The following is a 20,393-nucleotide window of genomic DNA, read 5'->3' as shown; positions in this document are numbered from 1 at the left end:
ATTCTTTAACGATTCTCTTATCGATTCTTGATAGCACTGTGTGGAAAAATGTAGTCATATGCTTTTCAAAAAAACAAGTGGTTTTATTTATTTTAAAGCTTAAGCTTGAGTAAGTGTACTTTTTATGTAATTTATGTAATAAATAGAACCTTATTGTAAAGTGTTACTGATTAGTTATACACCGATTCAGACGTCTCCTGAGTTCACTGTTGGAAAGATAAGTTGTTTTAATTAAAATGAATCGGTTCAAAGGAGTCATTAGTTCGCGAATTGGACGTGTCATGCGCGTTTTGTGATTATCCCAGCAGTTTGGACATAGACATCCAAGATTTCTGTCAACACAGAAAACATTTCATTACTGGATAGTTTTTTTCGTTTAATTAAAGTGTTGTTTTGTGTCAGCCAAATGTCCGGAATGCTTTTCAGAGAACATAAGGAAACTTATTTAGCACAATTCACACCCAGCGGTAATTAAAAAAAAAAAAAAAAAAATCTCCGAATGCTCCACATGAAACCACTGTGTCGATTTATTTTGATTAATATGTGCGAGGGAGAGAGAGCAAGACAGCGCTTAGTTTGGATACGGTGAAGTCTTGTTAACACTTTCGCCTGGCTCCGAAGAGAGAGTGCGCGCGTGCGACCGGGTCTCTCTCTCTGCTCGTTCTTTCAGTTAAACATGCGCCCTTTCACAAGCGCAGCAGTTCATCTACATTACTCACCGATCAAATAAGACTTTGGCGGGACAAAAATTCATTTTGGCGGGCGCTAGAACAAGTTCAATGCAGGACAATTCATGCGTGAATTTAACACACATGCATTATATAATTGCATTGCATATAATGTGTGCTGGTCAACTAGTCTAAAATTAAGAAACCCCTAGAACACAGTAAAATATTTTATATATATATATATATATATATAAAAACATAGGAACATTGTTTTTATATACAATTCATTTAATAATTTTATTAATTCATTTAATTTCCAATATCCAAATATGATACTAAATACCACAGGGAAAAATGCTTCTATTTGTGACGTGCTGTCTTTGCATTTGAACATTGCACATTTTAAACAGGACACGCATTAGCTGAATAAATGTAAGCCAATACAAACATATTTATATAAAACATTTGACAATGAATAGACAGGAGTCCAATAATAGCATAACGAATCACTTACTCTAAAAATAATATAAAGTATAAGTTCCGAATCCGACATATAATGAGGGCTGTGTTAACAGTAAAACGCCTGTCATTTAACGAATTTTAAAAGCAGGGATGGATAATACAAAATGCTTTTTGACAGAAAAAAAAACAAGCAAGAACAAAATTTTAACTTAGCCCGTCAATTTTCATTTTACAATGATCTTCTCTCTGTGTGTGCGCGCGCGTCCGTGTTTGTGAGAGAGCTCGCGCAACACTGATACAACGGTACTTTTTAATCCATAAGTAACTAACGCGCTAGTTTTCATACAAAATAAATATGTAACATAATTAGGTACTTTAGTTATAATTAACACAATAACGTAACACATACGTTTCTCAACACTGAGAATGAATGAATAAATAAACGCGTTTCTCCAGACTCGCGCTTATTAGTAGGCTAATCCACAAATCACAGCACTTTCATAATCACTAAGCCATAGCGATTTCAAGATTTATAGTTCAGCATTACTTGAGCATTTTATTATTTGCATGACTGAATGATGTCTTCCTCTTTTCTGAGTGACCATGAATAACTTAACGGAGTATTTTAAGATAATCCATGCGATCTGTGTGATCATCGAATCCATAAGATTAAGTTAACTCAACATTCAACTTTCCACATCGACCCCAGGCCGTTTACCTTCAGGAGTCAGAAGTACCGTACTGTACTGTCCTCGCTCATGACATCAGTCAGACGGCGGCCGCGGGAGTGGAAGGGGGATCGAGCGGGAATCTTTATTGGTGTCGATTTTCAGTCTCTTTTTAATGATAGGCCTACGCATCTGTCAATCATCCCCGCTTGCTATTTGGGGAATGAACCCAGCGCTATGATTGGTCGAACTCTTCTTCTTTTGCTGTAGCTTGATTTGAGGACAACGCGTGCACAGAGGCGTCACCAGGTTTTTGCGTAGTTTAAAGGGACAAATCGTATCAGCGTACTTTGAAGTCAAAATGCGTATCCGCTACGCAAAATGCGTACAGGTTGGCAGGTCTGCATATGCCTACTAGGCACAAAATGCCTCGTTTTGTGTCTGTCCCTTTAAATGCAAATGAGTTACTGCTCCCGGCACAGGGGGCGGAGCTTCAAGAGCTCTTATCCTTAGCAGCTTTGATTACCTCACACAGACATGCACTGAAAATTATTAAAAAACTTTGAGCCTTTTATGTTCAAACCGGAGTCAGAAAGATGGAGAGACTCAAGAAGTGACAACATGTAGAAGCAACAGGACATTTCTGAATGGTTAGTTGATGAATTTATGTAGCTTATGTGTAGTTATCTTCTAGTCATTGATTAGCATATTCTGTCATGATAATCTATAAATGGCGTTCCCAGGGGCGGGGTTTATGTAAATTTTAGGGTTAGTGATTTCACTAACCCGGGAGGAATGTGGTGTAGTCTCTACCAGCCGTTTGTTGTAGTCCTTTAAAAGCGATTTCTTTAAAGCAAATATCTCCCTTTGCTTTGAACTTTGAGTGTTGTAACTTTGCAGATGTTGTTTATGCTCAAACAGCAACATTACACACTAACTAAAGTTAGAAAAGTGAAATCATAATCAACCACCCCTTTAAGTGGCTTTTATTTAATTTTTTATTTTATATTATCTGCAATTACAATTTTCAAAAAAGCATTCTTAAGAGATTTGGAGTACACTACAAGTGTACACTCAACACGAATTAAGTGCACTTCTTTTTCATCATGCATTTAGCATTTGTTTTTCTGTGCAATCCGCAACTCTAGTACAACTGCGAGTCACCGGCTGAAAACAACTGTTTTGGGTAGATCGCTGCACAACATTGTATTCAAAGGTTTACACGGCTTACTCACATCAACGGCGGTGCATGTTAAAGCCATGCTCACTTATTCCCTGTTTATTTTGTCTGCACTGTGATTCAGAAATTCCAGCTGTTGCAAGTTTTTCCCATCAGAACACAATAACAATTGCTCTCAAACTATCTTTAATGAGGGTTACTGATGGCTATTCATCTGTGACAATGCATCCTTTATTAAGCACAAAGAAGCTGCTTTACTGTACGTTAAATCACATGCACCTCGGAAACTCTGACGCATAATCAAGTAGTTCGCAATTATCATTAGCAGTTACTAAGTCATATATTAAACACAAGGGTCAAATTCTTGGCCGAGGCTCTCCGGCATAGTGCTGACATTCATGAAAGTCCGGCCATCTACGTCGCCTCTTATGGAGCACATAACTCATGCTAATTGTGTAAAATGAAGGAAATGAGGAGTTATTAAGCAACGACCCCCCGCCGGTAAATCAGCTCCGTCTCTCAGCGATGAACCACTTAAGACAATTAAGTACAGGGTGGAATTGGTTCTGCTGGTTGTTAAAGCTGAGCGTTGTTGTGTAAGTGGGCAGGTTGCCTCGGGCTGCGTGTGTTTAATTGGCTTGATTCATTTGCATGCTGTGAGGAAGCTAATGCACTACAGGACTACAGTTCCCAGCATGCCTCAGGGTAGCACCGCTCTCAGTGGAGCAGAACATTTAATCTACTCTGCAAGACTAAAAAATCTTGGGTTAAATTGTTTGGATTATTTTTTCAGTGTTTGGGTGCCTTTTGTGTTACCCAGCTCCTGGGTCAGACCTAACAACCCAATGTTCGGGTAGTTTTTGTGAAATACAGGTTTGTGTAAATTTTTTGTATCTATAAATTCATTATTGTTCTGTGTATCGTTTAATTTTATGCAACGCAACATACAGGGGTGCGATGTGAGTCACCTAAACCAGTGGTTCCCAAAGTAGGGGTCGCGACCCCCAGCGAGGGGGGGTCATAAGATAATTTCCAGAAATAAAAAAAAAGAACGATTAGAAAAAGCATATTTTATCCATTATTTTAACAAAATAATAAAAATAGATGTTAAATTAAAATGAAAACCATGCGAAAAAAAAAAAAAGCCATCAGCCTTTCGATTTTCAATTTACAGCACCAAGTTAAACATTCTGACACATAGGTCATTTTTTAGGGTTTAAGCTTAGGATAATATTTTTGGCAAAATGAAACGTTGATTAATATTGACCAAAGACAACGAAGGAAGGCCAGCAGAGGAGACGCACCACCACCGGAGACGCCATCGACCCCAGCAGTGGTGGGCCGTCAGGCCTTCTCTGCTGGTCTAAACACTATCAGAATCACTGACTTGCACTTTAATATATTATTTCCATGAATGAGTATTAAATTATTCCCAATAGTCCATTTTCTTAATTTCATAGCTTTTCTCTAGGTTGTGCTGCTTCCAGTAGTGTGTGTTTATGTTAGAGCTTTTATCCAATTATATTTCAGCCATCGGGTGTTGCCATGGCCAAATAAATCTGCCTTGAGGCCTTCAGCATCAATAGTAGCTTAAAATGAATGGCAATGTAACGTTGCGCTTTAACCAATCAGATAATCAATCAGATTTAATCAGCCAATCAGATGTCGATTTGACTACACCGGGGCCATCTAGCAGGCGTACAATAACGTCAGCATTTTCACGTCCTTTGATTGGATGGTCAGAGCGCGTAGAGGCAAAAAAGCCACACACGATCGGGGGAACCCTTATCAAACCCGCTGCTATAGCAACAAGTCGGGCTATGTATGGGGATAAACTGGCCCGTGAGCTAGAAGCAGTGCCTCTGTCTAACGGGACTATTGCCCAGCGCATCTCTGACATGGCCCAGGACATAAAGTGTCAGCTGGTGGACAGAGTGAAGAAAGGGAAATATGCTTTACAGTTAGGATGTGTAACGGAGGCCAACTAGTAGTCGCTGTGCGAGTAAACCTCACTCCTCGGATCTCAATAGGCGCTCTAGCGACAGACGCTAGAGGCTGCAGTCTTTAGCCTCCTTGTTAGAGTGCCTGCCTCTCACGCCGGAGACCTGGGTTCGAGGCCCGCACAAAGCGGGGCGAGTAGGACCCGGGTGGAGGGATTACATTGGTGTTGTGACCCGGATGGGAGTGAGGTTTAGGGGGGTGAGTGTAACAGAGGCCAGCTAGTAGTCGTTGTGCGAGTAAACCTCACTCCTCTGATCTCAATAGGCGCTCTAGCGACAGACACTTGAGGCTGCAGTCTTTAGCCTCCTTGTTAGAGTGCCTGACTCTCACGCCAGAGACCTGGGTTTGAGGCCCGCACAGAGCGGGGTAAGTAGGACCCGGGTGGAAGGGTTACAGATGTATCAAACTCTCCCCAGCTGCTTGTATTCGTCAAGATACAGTTTTGACAGAAAACTTAACGAGGACATGGTTCTAAACTATACTTTTTCCTCCCAATAGAACACAAAATAGGTTATTTTGAAAAATGTCCACACTGCTCTTTCCAATACAACACAATTTAACAACATATGCTTGCCTTTATGATTTTGACAACACCTGGAAAAGTACAACATGGACATTTTTCAAAACTTTTACATTTGTCTTCCACATATGAAGGAATCTTCATTTTTAGGTGAACTATCCCTTTGCTGAAAATCCTATGAGTGTGTTTTAGAGCTGCAGGTTAAATTGAGAATAATGATTTTTTTTAAAGTTTTAATTGAGATCACGATCCCCGGAGCGGTTCAGCGCAAAGAGGAGGCGTGTTCCAGCGCAAACGTTCCCTCATGCTATTTTGCAGGTTTAGAAAACAATTCCACCACTAACCGAAAAAATCTAGTTTAAAGTCAGTTCTACACAGAAGGAGCAGTTTTCATTTTTGCTAATCATACATTATTACGATAGATAGATAGATAGATAGATAGATATTTAGATAGATAGATAGATAGATAGATAGATAGATAGATAGATAGATAGATAGATAGATAGATAGATAGATAGATAGATAGATAGTTTATAATAAAAGCATACATCTAGCTTACACATTTACCCAAATTATCATACGCCTGTTTAACCGAAGTTAATTTGGGTGTGTTTCTCCATCCCCAATGTCACTTATCTGTGTTTTACGGCCCTGACGAGAACGTCGGTCTCCTCGGGTTTGAACCGCTCCTGGCGCGCGCCTGGCAAATCCGCCGTTATAATAGGAATCCGCTATAGAATAAGCGCGCCTGCTCTTAAAGGGAATGTGAGATGACGCTCTGATTGGTTTATTTCACTTTACGCCCAAACCACACCTATGAATAATGAAGCTACTTCAGACCAACCCCTTTTAGATTTGCGTCGGGCGCAAGAGTCATTTATCCCGCCGGTATAATAGCAACAGCGCCAAAGATCCGCCCACAAAGTTACTTGCGTTTTGCACTTGATACTTGCGTTTCAGATCGTTAAAATAGGGCCCAAAGACTTAAAGTCCCCATGAAATCAAAATGGACATTTTTTTGCTTTTAGTATGAATATGTTAGCATTAAAGTTATCAATTAGCTAATGTGCTCCAAAACAAAATTCACATTTAGAAGATATAAGCGTTCAAAACTTACAGTCTCTCACTTCCACCAATAAGGATCAATGATTTTGATGACATCACCATGCACTTCAGTTTCTCATCAGATTTTCTGTCCAATCAAATGCTCTCTAGAATCTGAAGCTCCGCCCAATACATTATAAACAGATGCTGAAGCTGCGGCTGAAATCGGTCACTTGTTCACACATTTACTATTTTCTACATGGTGAATGGCACACAGTACACTATATAGGGGATAGGGAATGTAAATATGCTTTCCATCGGGGCGGATGAAGTCTGGTTTCACGATAGTGTCACTCGAACCGCCACAGCTTCAGTCTAGAGACACGATACACAGAACGGATCATGTCACTCAGACCAGAAAACATATCAGATCCATTTGAATTTTGCACAGAATGCTGTATTTTAAAGCGATATGGAGGAGATCAGGAGGAGAAACGATTAGAGATTAGGAGGAACCTGTGGCTTTACCGAGCTAAAGCTCTGGCCGAACTGTGATATAAACTAAACGCTATTAGCTATTTTTAAAAAGGGGAGGGGCTGTTCGATATGCCCCGCCCTGTCTTCCCGTTTCAGTGGAAATTACATCAACACACTGAATAATGCTGCACGTTTAAAGGCACTTCAGTGGCACTTTAACTCATTACTGGATGAATCAGTGTTTTTGAGTGAATCTCTTGAATGATTAAATGACAAATACAATTTTAACAGTCACTTGTCGCCACCTACTGGTGTAACGATGTAATTGAAATTACTTAAATTACTTAATTGAAATTACTTAATTGAAATAACTTCAAATTACTTTCAAAAGGTGATTTATCACTACCATAGATGTCAGTGTTTATATCCGAACTCTAAACGTTCATCCCACACAGAAATAATGATACTGTGTGGTTAAAAAAAAGTGTTTGTAAAGCTGTTTCATACCTATACATGACAACTGCTCTCTCTCTCTCTGTCTCTCGCCAACGCAGATCTGAATCGCTCTGATCATACTTGTCAAATAGACAAAACCAAATCGTTATCATTTAGGAATAAGGATGTTTAAATCGAGATTGCGATCGTTTAACGATTAACCGCGTGTTTCCTACGGCTCAGATCCGTCGTAGACAGCACAAAGGTCTAGACATACACACACGAGCCCCAGCAAACACAATTAAATGCCAGATAAAGGAAATAGGTTGTGCAGGCATGACTGCAGTTCAGAGAATGAAGCCTCTTCATGAATTGACCCGCAGACAGGCTGACATTGTGCTGTGGGTTGCTGAGCACACCATAAACATGAGAACTGCTCTCGCTCTTATGAGCTCATAATCAAATCAGTCTCATTGATAAGAGCCGTGGACAAACCTCTCAGTGTGGACGCAGAACAAAGGGGCTGTAGCTGCTCTTCTCCGCTGGCATGACAATGGGCCCAATTTAATCAAACTGCCATTAAAACCAATGCACAACATGCCAAGCGAAATATGATTTTCCCACAGGTTTCTTGCATACGTGATGCTTCATATATATATTAACTTAATTTAATTGAATGATGTGCTGTTACAAAGTGGCCAAAGAGTTTGGAGATTGCTGACGGGCAGAGACTTATATTAAAGAAACGTTTGTCGCCGTGCACAGAGCTCTTTATAGATCATCCAGGCGCAATTCATGCATTTATCGATGATTGGGAACTTGTGTGCTCTGATTAAAGTGATGTGAAAACTGAAAGAGCAATGTATTCTTTTAACATTTATTCACCGTCAAATCTATAAGGGTTAATGATGTATAAGAGTGTCCATGATAAAGAAAAAGAAGGACATACATATTACGTTTACTTGTGAAAAAGAAGTGTGCTTAAATGTATAGAATGTGGACTTGTAGCGTTCTCAAAATCTTAATATTGCTGAAATAAAAAGCCACTTCGCTGAACTTTCATGTTTGTTTCTTAAGACACTTATGTGGACTTTAAAAAAAAGAGTGCGTTGTAATGTCAAATTAAATGGTTTAAAGTACATATTGTTAATCATCTTTTGTCATGCTTTAAAGAAGCACACTTATTGTGTTGTTATATGTGTTGACTAACATACTAAAGCTCATGTAAAGCACTTGATTATAATTATAATTTTAATTTTAATTTTATTTAATATTACATTTAAAGTTGATATATTTTAAATATACTACATTCAAGATCATCATATTTTAGTTGACCATAAATGCTTCAGCAATAACTATATTTACAACGGGAACACTTTACAATACTTTACAATACTTTACAATACTTTACAAATCTGCCTTACAATACGGTTCATTAGTTAACATTAGATAATGTATTAACTAACATGAACTAACAATGTGCAATACATTTGTTACAGTATTTATTAATCTTTGTTAATGTTAGTTAATAAAAATACAGCTGGTCATTGTTTGTTCATGTTAGTTCACAGTGCAATAACTAATGTTAACAAACACAACCTTTGATTTTAATAACGTATCAGTAAATGCTGAAATTAATATTAACTAAGTTTAATAAATGCTGAAGAAGTATTGTTCTTCTTAGTTCATATTAACTAAGGTAGTTATCTAATGTTAACTAATGAACCTTATTGTAAAGTATTATCTTTATTACTTTATGAAATTACATAATTGTAACTATTACATTTATGTTGAACAGAACTAATTGCATTTTATATTAATTTAAACTATTGGTAACACTAACTAGTTGCTTATTAGCATGCATATTATATTGGATATTGGCTGTTTATTAATACTTATAAAGCACATATTAATGTCTTGTTCTGCATGACCACATTCTACATCCTTTAATCCTAAACATAACAACTACCTTACCTATTAATAAGCAGTAATCAGGAGTTTATTGAGGCAAAAGTCGTAGTTAATAGTGAGATTAACTCCTAATTAGTGAGAATTAAACCCTAATCTTAAGTGTGACCATGCAGTATATTTTACTTACACCTTGAATGTATAAATATATTTTTTAAAGGTTTTAAAATATATTTTCCGGTGTAAAAAGTATTATTTAAATATAATAAATTATTCATTCATAAATACCATTTCATTTTCGGAGGCGAGTTGCACCACATGACATATCATTGACCCTTGACTTTATTTCTTAGGAGAAACACAAAAATATTTGTTTTGCTTTTCCCCATACAATGGACTGTTCCTATAAGGACTTTTGGGACTTTCTTTAACCTTTTCACTACATGCTTTTGATGTAAAACACTAAAATTGTGTGATTCGCGTCTTTTTTCCCCCTTTTAGTTTAGATTTAGTTGGATGAAACTCTTAGCTGGTCTCAGAATAGGCCTTTGATAAATCTTCAAGCGATAGTTGCTACACAATAAACATGTACAAACCAGCATTTGAGTGTTGAACTTTAAGGTCTCTAAAAGATATAAAGGGGGTTTCTCACTCAGATATGGCCAGTGGGCCAAGATCACCCACAGGCCCTTCTGCTCACATTACAGTGCCACTTTCAATTGTGTTCAGTGTGAGAGAGGTCAGGCCTCTCCTATAACACACACACACACACACACACACACACACACACACACACACACACACACACACACACACACACACACACATGCAGCACCCCAGGACCTGGGGGCATCCATCATTACTAGGGTGGTGAAAGTAGACACTCTAAAATACTGCAACGTGTTTGGTCTACGGTAACCCAACACTGGCAGAGAGAGAGTGTGAGACTCTCTAATTTTATGAGCGCTCACACGCAAACACTCACACACTTCTCTTGCCCCCGTCCCATGCCTGAAGCGCTGCTGAAATCTGCCATGAGCGCAAAGAATTCCTGATAAACACAAGCTTGGCAAGAGCTTCAGCCCGCCCCGGATTGATTACATAACCTTATCAACAATGTTTTTTGTCATCTATATTATGTCCAGCAAAAAGAGGACAGCACTTTAAAGGGATAGTTCACTTTGAAATAAATTTTTGGTATGTTTTAGCTTACCTCAAGGGCATCCAAGATGTAGGTGTCTTTTTTTCCGCAGTAGTTTCAATTTTGATATTTTTAGGTCAAACCGTTCTTGTCTGTCAGTCATATAATGCAGGTCGATGGTCATTATCTCAAAGAGCATGCACAGAGTCCAAATTAAAACAATTCCCCGTCGTCCAAATTAAACAATTCCCCATCGTAAGTACACATTGATGGCCTAAGACACGAAACGAGCGGTTTGTGTGAGATAACGAACAGTATTTATATCGTTTTTACCTCTTATACGCAGCCATGTCGAAGTGATCTGATCTGACGTGTACGCAGACTGGTGCATAGATATATACACACTAGATGTCGCCTTGTCTACGGCAGTTCATTGGAACGAATGTCTTTAAGGCGACATCTAGTGTGTATATATCTATGCACCAGTCTGCGTACACGTCAGATCAGATCACTTCGACATGGCTGTGTACAAGAGGTAAAAACGATATAAATACTGTTCGTTATCTCACACAAACCGCTCGTTTCGTGTCTTAGGCCATCAATGTGTACTTACGATGGGGAATTGTTTAATTTGAACGGTTTGACCTAAAAATATAAAAATTGAAACTACTGCGGAAAAAAAGACACCTACATCTTGGATGCCCTTGAGGTAAGCTAAAACATACCAAAAATTAATTTCAAAGTGAACTATCCCTTTAAGATTGTTGGTAATACTAAGGGGACAAAAAACTCAAATTCTTTTACATTTTTTTCCTACATAAACTGAATTTCTTTCAATTGCAAATTATATTATCAACATTATAATTGGTAAGATACTGATTTTACTTTAATGACAGTAGCGCTGCATGATTTGAGAATGATCCAAAGAGCATCTTGTGCTTTAATGGAAACAACATTTGACCATCTGTACAAGAGTCAAATTATCAATTACTTGATCAGAGACGTAGAAATAGAGCAGAATATTAAACATTTCTTCTTGAGTTTAAGTGGGGTGTTGTTTATGGGGGGTTTCAGGGGTCTGACCAGCCAAATTAAAGCTTCAAACCCCTGATAGGCATCAAAACAAAAAGGTTGGTGGGTCTTAAAAAGTAAGCTTGCTCAAAAGTTTTAATGTCTTTGAAAGGAGTCTCTTCTGCTCACCAAGGCTGCATTTATTTGATAAAAAATACAGTAAAAACAGTAACATTGTGAAATAAATATAAAAAAAATTAAATAGCTGTGTGATTTAAATAATCTATGTGGATATATTGTAAAATGTAATTTATTCCTGTGATCAAAGCTGAATTTTCAGCATCATTACTCCAGTCTTCAGTGTCACATGATCCTTCAGAAATCAAGTCTAATATGATGATGTGCTCCTCAAGAAACATTTATGAATGTTGAAAACAGCTTCATATTTTTGTGGAAACCGTGATACATTATGTTTACAGGATGCTCTGATGAATAGAAAGTTACAGAAAATAGAAAAACGATAAAATTATTTGGAACAGAAATCTGATGTTACATTATAAATGACTTACTGTCTCTACTGATTACAATATACAATAAACAATTATCCTACAATAATATCTGTTAAAATGTCCATTTTGGGCCACCATATTTTCTTCAAATGAATAACTCTAAAATATAATAACCACAAAAGTCTGGATCTTTTTATCTCGTCTCTACTCTACTCTCCTCTCATCTCTACACTACTATACTCTCCTCTCATCTCTACACTACTATACTCTACTCTACTGTACTCGTCTCTCCATTCTTCTCATCTCGCCACTCGCCTCTACTCTACTTGCCTCTACTCGCCTCTACTCTCATCTCTACACTACTATACTCTACTCGTCTCTCCATTCTTCTCGTCTCGCCACTCGCCTCTACTCTACTTGCCTCTACTCGCCTCTACTCTCATCTCTACACTACTATACTCTACTCTACTGTACTCGTCTCTCCATTCTTCTCGTCTCGCCACTCGCCTCTACTCTACTTGCCTCTACTCGCCTCTACTCTCATCTCTACACTACTATACTCTACTCTACTGTACTCGTCTCTCCATTCTTCTCGTCTCGCCACTCGCCTCTACTCTACTTGCCTCTACTCTACTTGTCTCTACTCTACTTGCCTCTACTCTACTCGTCTCTAGCCTACTCGCCTCTACTCTACTCGCCTCTACTCTACTCTACTCTATTCGCCTCTACTCGTCTCTACTCCACTCGCCTCGCCTCTACTCCACTCGCCTCTACTCAGCTCTACTCGTCTCTACTCAGCTCTACTCTACTCGCCTCTACTCGTCTCTACTCGTCTCTACTCTACTCCACTCACCTCTACTCTACTCTACTCCACTCGCCTCTACTCAGCTCTACTCATCTCTACTCAGCTCTACTCGTCTCTACTCAGCTCTACTCGTCTCTACTCGCCTCTACTCTACTAGCTCTACTCGTCTCTACTCGTCTCTACTCAGCTCTACTCAGCTCTACTCAGCTCTACTTGTCTCTACTCTACTCGCCTCTACTCAGCTCTACTCGTCTCTACTCAGCTCTACTCGTCTCTACTCGTCTCTACTCTACTCTGCTCGCCTCTACTAGCTCTACTCGTCTCTACTCAGCTCTACTCGTCTCTACTCTACTCTGCTCGCCTCGACTCTACTCGTCTCTACTCTACTCTACTCCACTCGCCTCTATTCTACTCCACTCGCCTCTATTCTACTCCACTCGCCTCTACTCGCCTCTACTCTACTCTACTCTACTCCACTCGCCTCTACTCTACTCCACTCGCCTCTACTCTACTCCACTCGCCTCTACTCAGCTCTACTCGTCTCTACTCAGCTCTACTCTACTCCACTCGTCTCTACTCTACTCCACTCTACTCCACTCGCCTCTACTCAGCTCTACTCGTCTCAACTCAGCTCTACTCTACTCGCCTCTACTCGTCTCTACACTACTCCACTCCACTCGCCTCTACTCTACTCTACTTCACTCGCCTCTACTCAGCTCTACTCGTCTCTACTCAGCTCTACTCGTCTCTACTCTACTCTGCTCGCCTCTACTCTACTCTACTAGCTCTACTCGTCTCTACTCAGCTCTACTCGTCTCTACTCTACTCTGCTCGCCTCTACTCTACTCGCCTCAACTCTACTCGTCTCTACTCTACTCCACTCGCCTCTATTCTACTCGTCTCTACTCTACTCTACTCCACTCGCCTCTTCTCTACTCGTCTCTACTCTACTCGCCTCTACTCTACTCGCCTCTACTCTACTCGCCTCAACTCTACTCGTCTCTACTCTACTCCACTCGCCTCTATTCTACTCGTCTCTACTCTACTCTACTCCACTCGCCTCTTCTCTACTCGTCTCTACTCTACTCGCCTCTACTCTACTCGCCTCTACTCTCCTCATCTCTACTCTACGCTACTCTCCTCGTCTCTACTCTACTCTTCTCTCCTCGTCTCTCCTCATCTCTACTCTACACTACTCTCCTCGTCTCTACTCGACTCATCTCTCCTCGTCTCTACTCTACTCATCTCTCCTCGTCTCTACTCTACACTACTCTACACTACTCTCCTCATCTCTACTCGACTCATCTCTACTCTACTCATCTCTCCTCATCTCTACTCTACTCATCTCTCCTCATCTCTACTCTACACTACTTTACTCATTTCTACTCAACTCTTCTCTCCTCATCTCTACTCTACACTACTCGTCTCTACTCGACTCATCTCTCCTCGTCTCTACTCTACTCATCTCTCCTCGTCTCTACTCTACACTACTCTCCTCATCTCTACTCTACTCATCTCCTCATCTCTACTCTACACTACTCTACTCATCTCTCCTCTACTCTACTCTCCTCATCGCTACTCTACTCATCTCTCCTCGTCTCTACTCTACACTACTCTCCTCATCTCTACACGACTCATCTCTTCTCGTCTCTACTCTACACTACTCTTCTCTACTCTACACTACTCTACACTACTCTCCTCGTCTCTACTCATCTCTCCTCGTCTCTACTCTACACTACTCTTCTCTACTCTACACTACTCTCCTTGTCTCTACTCATCTCTCCTCGTCTCTACTTTACTCATCTCTCCTCTACACTACTCTCCTCATCTCTCCTCGTCTCTATCCACACCCGGGGTTTTCAAAGTGGGGGCCGCAGCAAAAAAAAAAAAGTACAAATATTTGTTAATATGAGTATTGTTATGAAATAACATTATAATAATTTGTTGCATAGCCTATCTGAACATTATACTTTTAATGCTAATCTTTTAGAGATGTACTGGTTGATCGGCTGGTGAGCAGAATTGCACATAATTTGCATGTATAGTGTGTTTTAACAAGAACTAGAGTAGGCTATGTCAGAAATCTCAAAAGAAGACTCAAAAATATTTATAGAAAATGTACCCATTTAAACTTGTTTTTATTAATCAGTTTGGGTGGTGGTGTTTTATCAATATATATATATAGAAAATAAATATTTGTGTGTGCTGTAAAGTGGTTAAAAAAATTAAATCGGAATCGGCTAAAATCTGTATTGGCAGGTCAAACTCAATGACAAATCGGAATTGGCCTAGAAAATTGTAAACGGTGCACCTCTATAATCTTTCTGATTGGCTGGTATCAAACATTATCACATAATCTGATGTTCACCTAGATGTTTTATTTATTTAATTCTACATTTGCCGTAGTATTGTCGATGGGTTCAATAACACATCCTGCAAAAGGGGGGCCTTGGCCAGAACCTAGTGGTATTTGGGGGGCCTTGTCATGGAAAAGTTTGGGAACCCCTGCTCTACACTACTCTCCTCATCTCTACTCTACTCATCTCTCCTCGTCTCTACACTATTCTCCTTGTCTCTACTCTATACTACTCTACTCTACCCGTCTCCTCTCTCTTCGTGTCTTCTCTCGTCTCTCCTCGTCTCTTCTCCACTCGTCTCTTCTCTTGTCCCTTCTCTCTACTCTAATCTACTCTACTCTACTCTACTCATCTCTTCTCTGCTCGTCTCTTGTCTTATCTCTTCTCTCGCCTCTAATCTACTCTACTCCTCGTCTCTTCTGCATCGGACTCCTTCAGGACACTGGACTTATTCAAAGAGCAGGGATGAGCTTTGACAATGCCATATTATCAGCTGGAATCTCTAGGTCTGCAAAAGGAAAATACTCCTTCTCAGTGTCACACTGAAGAGAGATCGCTAAACCTGACACTGAGGAGAGCCATTTAAGAGCACTGAACAGTGCCAGCTATTCATGCGGGCCTGTGAAGAGAATGGCCGCTCTTCTGTCCTCGCCTTGTTTAAAACACAGAGAAGGAAACTCATGAGGGTCCGAGAGACAAGGCAGCGCAGAAATTCGAGCAGCCAGCTGACTCGCACATGAATAGAGGCAGCACAATGATAAAGTAATCACCCTCACAATCCGCCGGTTTATCAGCGCGCTCCTCCGCTAGCCTAAACAGATAATGAAATGAAGTATCATTGGCCTCACTAACTAATGGAAGACGGGCTGAGAGATGACACACACATCTGTGCGCTGTTGATCGGCAACACTTGATCATTCAGATTATGACATTTGAAAAATGTATAAATCCAATTGAATTGTCTGAGGAATCTTAAGAAGGGGAGTTATGAAATTTTAAGCCGCATCTCATTGGTTAAAAGCTGGATGTCTAACATTAAATAAGCGGTGGTGGGAATTTCAGCTAACACAATTAGTGGCAATATATTGTATATCTCATATGAGATCCATATTCACAGATTACATATCTTTTGTTGAAGGGCAAAAAATATAAAAGTTGCCCCCCAAAACAACACATTAGACCCTCTCTGAGACAAAAACAATCATTGTAAATTAAATTTCTGAATATCTCTTTTTGTGTTTCACAGGAGCAAGAAAGTCATACATGTTTGGACTGACTTTTTATTTTTGGCTGAACTTTAGATATAAGACAAATGCACAAGTATTGGTCTCGTCCTCATCTATACTCGCTTATTTAAGCTATAATATATAAATTATTGTGCTGTATTGTGAATATAAAGGAATGAAGTTGAGGTTTATTTTTTAACATTAATTTAACAATATAGCAGTGTCTGATTGAGTTGACAAAAAAAAAACAAAAAAAAACTTTTTTTCATTAAAGGAACATGCCGGGTTCAGTAGAAGTTAAGCTTAAAATAATAATAATTAACTTCCCCTTGAATGGGTAAATCTGTAAATATGTTTCAATACATAGCCACAAGACATAAACAATATGTTTACATGATTTTAGTGTAAAAAAAAAAAAAACACATAGCAACATAGTGCCCTGAAACCCTAAAGTGCTCCATTAGAATGTCAAGAACATCTTTACAGCTTAAATAATACACAGGTTTTAACAGAAGAATTAATGCAAGTGATTTTAAATATAGGTATAAATGTGTGTGTGTGTGTGTGTGTGTGTGTGTGTGTGTGTGTGTGTGTGTGTGTGTGTGTGTGTGTGTGTGTGTGTGTGTGTGTGTGTGTGTGTATTGGTGTTTGGAAGCAGAAGTGTGTATAAGGTGTAGTTGCTTTATGAATGTCTGACAACCTAAGCTTTGCATTTCTGCTTTTAAATCATCCAAAAATTGGCTCCATTTCTTTTCAGAAAATCCATTATGGACTTTATGTGTTTACGATGTTAAAGTGATAAAAAGTCAGTGATAGCTTTAATGTTTTTGTGACGGGGCATGTTTATGCATTAACCTGAGTAAGAATTAGGGATCGTAAATTCAATATCTGTTACTTACTTTCTTGCTTCGTGGAGAAGAAGAGAGAATTATCCTCATTTCAACAGAGCTGCTCATTCTGAGAAAAAAGATATGTATGGTATAGGAAACCAGATAAAAATTACAGACATTTTAAGAAGGATATCAAGTACCTTTTGAGAGTGTGTTGACAGTATGTGTAGCTCCAGAAAATCTGTAATTTGGCGGCTTTCAAAGGATTGACCCTTTTCACATTTCCGGGTTTCTCAGAAGTCGTCATAGATGGGTAAACTTCTATGGTGAATGAGAAACTTACATTAATCAATATTTCCCGTTTGCTCATTTAACAAAAGGAAAACTCCACAATATAGTTTTCACAACTTTAAAAAGAGGAAAAAAATAGAGAGAGATTGATAAAAGCAGTCTTAAAAACAACAACAACAAAAGATTTATCAATTGCTTACAAAGCAAAAAAAGTGAAGAGAAAAAGCCAGGGGTTCAGGGATGGCCAAACATTATAACATTTGAATCCAGAAAGGAATAAATAAATAAAGAGGTAATAAAGAATATACTGAACACTTAACGTTACATAGAGCAATTCTCCTCGAAAATATTAATTAAATAAAAATAAAACATTAGGCTACTCAAAAACACCAAAGTACGAGGATATATTCAGAATTTACAGGAGGTGGATAAAGATTTCATATAAATCTTAATATCTTTTTGAAAGGTTGAAAACGGAAGAGAGAAATATGTCAACTTTACCGTCACTCCCACAGCCGCTGTTTTAGAAACCCTCACAGCAGCGTTAACTAGTTTTTTATAATTTGATATTATATAACAATATTACACAAACTAGTATATTGTTATAAATGTACATACATAAAAAAAAAAATATATATATATAGATATAATAAACCTTGCAGGATTAGATTTATGATGCTGAAGATCGTTAAAACGCGACATCACAGTCTGTGACAAAGGTCAATTTTGACGGTTAGAGATTTAAAATACAAAAGGGCGGGAATAAAGAACCCAAACTCCATAGAACCATTTTAGCATTAACCGGTTATTCAGGACGATATGATCCTAATATAACTATTATTACATCTTATTTAGACTGTACCGAAATGTTATTTTAAGCAACTGTATTTGGCATTGACCAATCAGCAGCGCATTCGAGATCAAATAAATATGTTTTATGAGTGAACAAAAAAACAACTATTTTTGCTCATACCATATATATTATAAACACAACACTTAATAATGTTTGTGAGGCCGTTTATTGACATTGTTTGATTTTATAGGAGAGTTTCTCATTGTTAAAGCATGCATAAACCCTGCATGGCTCACTTTAAGCACACAATAGGGGCAGCTTTACAGGAGAGGAGCTGTCAATGTTAAGCAGCTGGAATAAAATTCACTCAGAGAGATCATGACTTGCCTCAGGCTGACAGAGAAGCCATTAGTGTCACAGTTATATTGGATAAACCTGAGACGAAACACAACACAACACAATATTTTACACTAGATTCATCAAGGCCTCTGTGAAACTCGAAAAATTTGAATATCGTGCAAAAGTTCGTGTATTTCTGTCATTCAAATTAAAAGGTGAAACTAATATATTTAGAAACTATATACATATGCATGATTATACTTTTCAGAGGGCTGGCATTTCTGTATTTAAAATCCTTTTTTTTGTGTGTAATATTCAAATTTTCTGAGATTTTGAATTGGGGTTTTATTAAAAATCAATCATCAAAATCAATCATAAAAATTATAACTTTTGCACGATATTCAAATTTTTCGAGTTTCACCTGTACTCATGCACATGGCAGACATAAAGAAACTGATCATTTAGACCAGTACGAAATGTTAATATAACCCACTGTACATTTACCATTAATTCACCAAAATAAGTTGCAGAAAACTGTATTTTAACCACATAAATGATTGCTTCGTCAAAAACAGAGAAAAACCTATTCTGGTTCTGGTTTCTGGAATGAATTACTTTATAAATAAATGTATGGGGGAAACCAGACTTTTTTCTCCAGTAAATATTTCTCAGAGTAGGTTTTTCCCTGTTTAGACACTCTCAAAGTCCTGGCTACAAAACAGCTATTGAACATTTCCACTGTTATTGCCCAGGAAACAAGATACTGTTCATTAAACACAAGGTTGTCACAAGGGGAACCTAGCTATTATTGGCTATTTAAAAGCATATAATAAGTATTTTAAATTATAGGCTTTACTAAGTGAAATTTAAACAGTTACACAATAATGAAACAAAATAGTTCCATTGTTACAATTGCTATGGCCATCAGATATATATATATCAGTTTGCTTTGTACGTTCAGTTTAACAGCATTAAAGAGGGCAAATGTTATCATTTAACTGAACTGTGTGACAGAGTATGTTCTTCATCTTTTTTTTAAGTGTAGGCTATGTATGGTGGTCCATGCAATAAACGCATGTCCCTGAATCCGCATGTTAATTGTATGATTTTTTTTACAGTCTATGGGTATGACCAACATTAACGTTTAAAATCAGTCAGAGCGTATCTTCATATTTATAGCTTAACATTAAGGGTAGACTACTTTCTTGGAACCCCCTAACATCTTGTTTTTATGTACTTTAGGGGGGTCAGACATACACACACACACCCCAATATCCTGAGGCTTTGTTAAATTGTTCTTTGTGTCACATGATGGTAATGGTGTCTCACGCTTTTTGCTTGTGCTAAGAAAATAAATATTTTGGATTATCCAGCATTTAAATAGTCAAACAGCGCTCTCTTGTGGATAGAGACAGCACAGCAATACATTGGATGGACATTCAAAACTTACTTTACAATTAATTTTCGTATTAGAGAAAATAAAAAGTAAGAATAGATTCGCGTGTATTAAAAATATAATTTAGAACCTAGTAAGTCATAAAAGGTATGTATGTTAGTGTAAGTGAACGACAACTTTATACTAGTGTATCTAAACGAGATAAAAAAAAATCAAGTAGAATGATTAAGGTGAAGATTTATTTTCAGCTTCGATCATAATTTTCTTCTGTCACATCCTTTCTGCAAAATTAGCACATAACGCCCACAAAACTACATTTCCCAAGATCCCCT

The 20,393-nt window shown here is 38.3% G+C and overlaps 1 long non-coding RNA gene across 1 annotated transcript in view; it reads right to left on the bottom strand.

Moving 5' to 3' along the window:
- LOC309513061 overlaps positions 1 to 17,330 on the bottom strand; it is a 68,759-nt gene extending 51,429 nt beyond the window's left edge. Inside the window, exon 1 of the long non-coding RNA XR_014211255.1 lies at positions 17,312 to 17,330. This is a non-coding gene — a long non-coding RNA (uncharacterized lncRNA). The remainder of the gene's footprint in view (positions 1 to 17,311) is intronic.
- Between the last annotated feature and the right edge of the window lie 3,063 nt (positions 17,331 to 20,393).

This window comes from Leuciscus leuciscus (genome assembly GCF_965113295.1).
Source record: "Leuciscus leuciscus genome assembly, chromosome: 13".
Taxonomy (NCBI): Eukaryota; Metazoa; Chordata; class Actinopteri; order Cypriniformes; family Leuciscidae; genus Leuciscus; species Leuciscus leuciscus.
The sequence above is the reverse complement of the archived record's forward strand: the minus strand, read 5'-3'. Positions and strand labels throughout refer to the sequence as shown.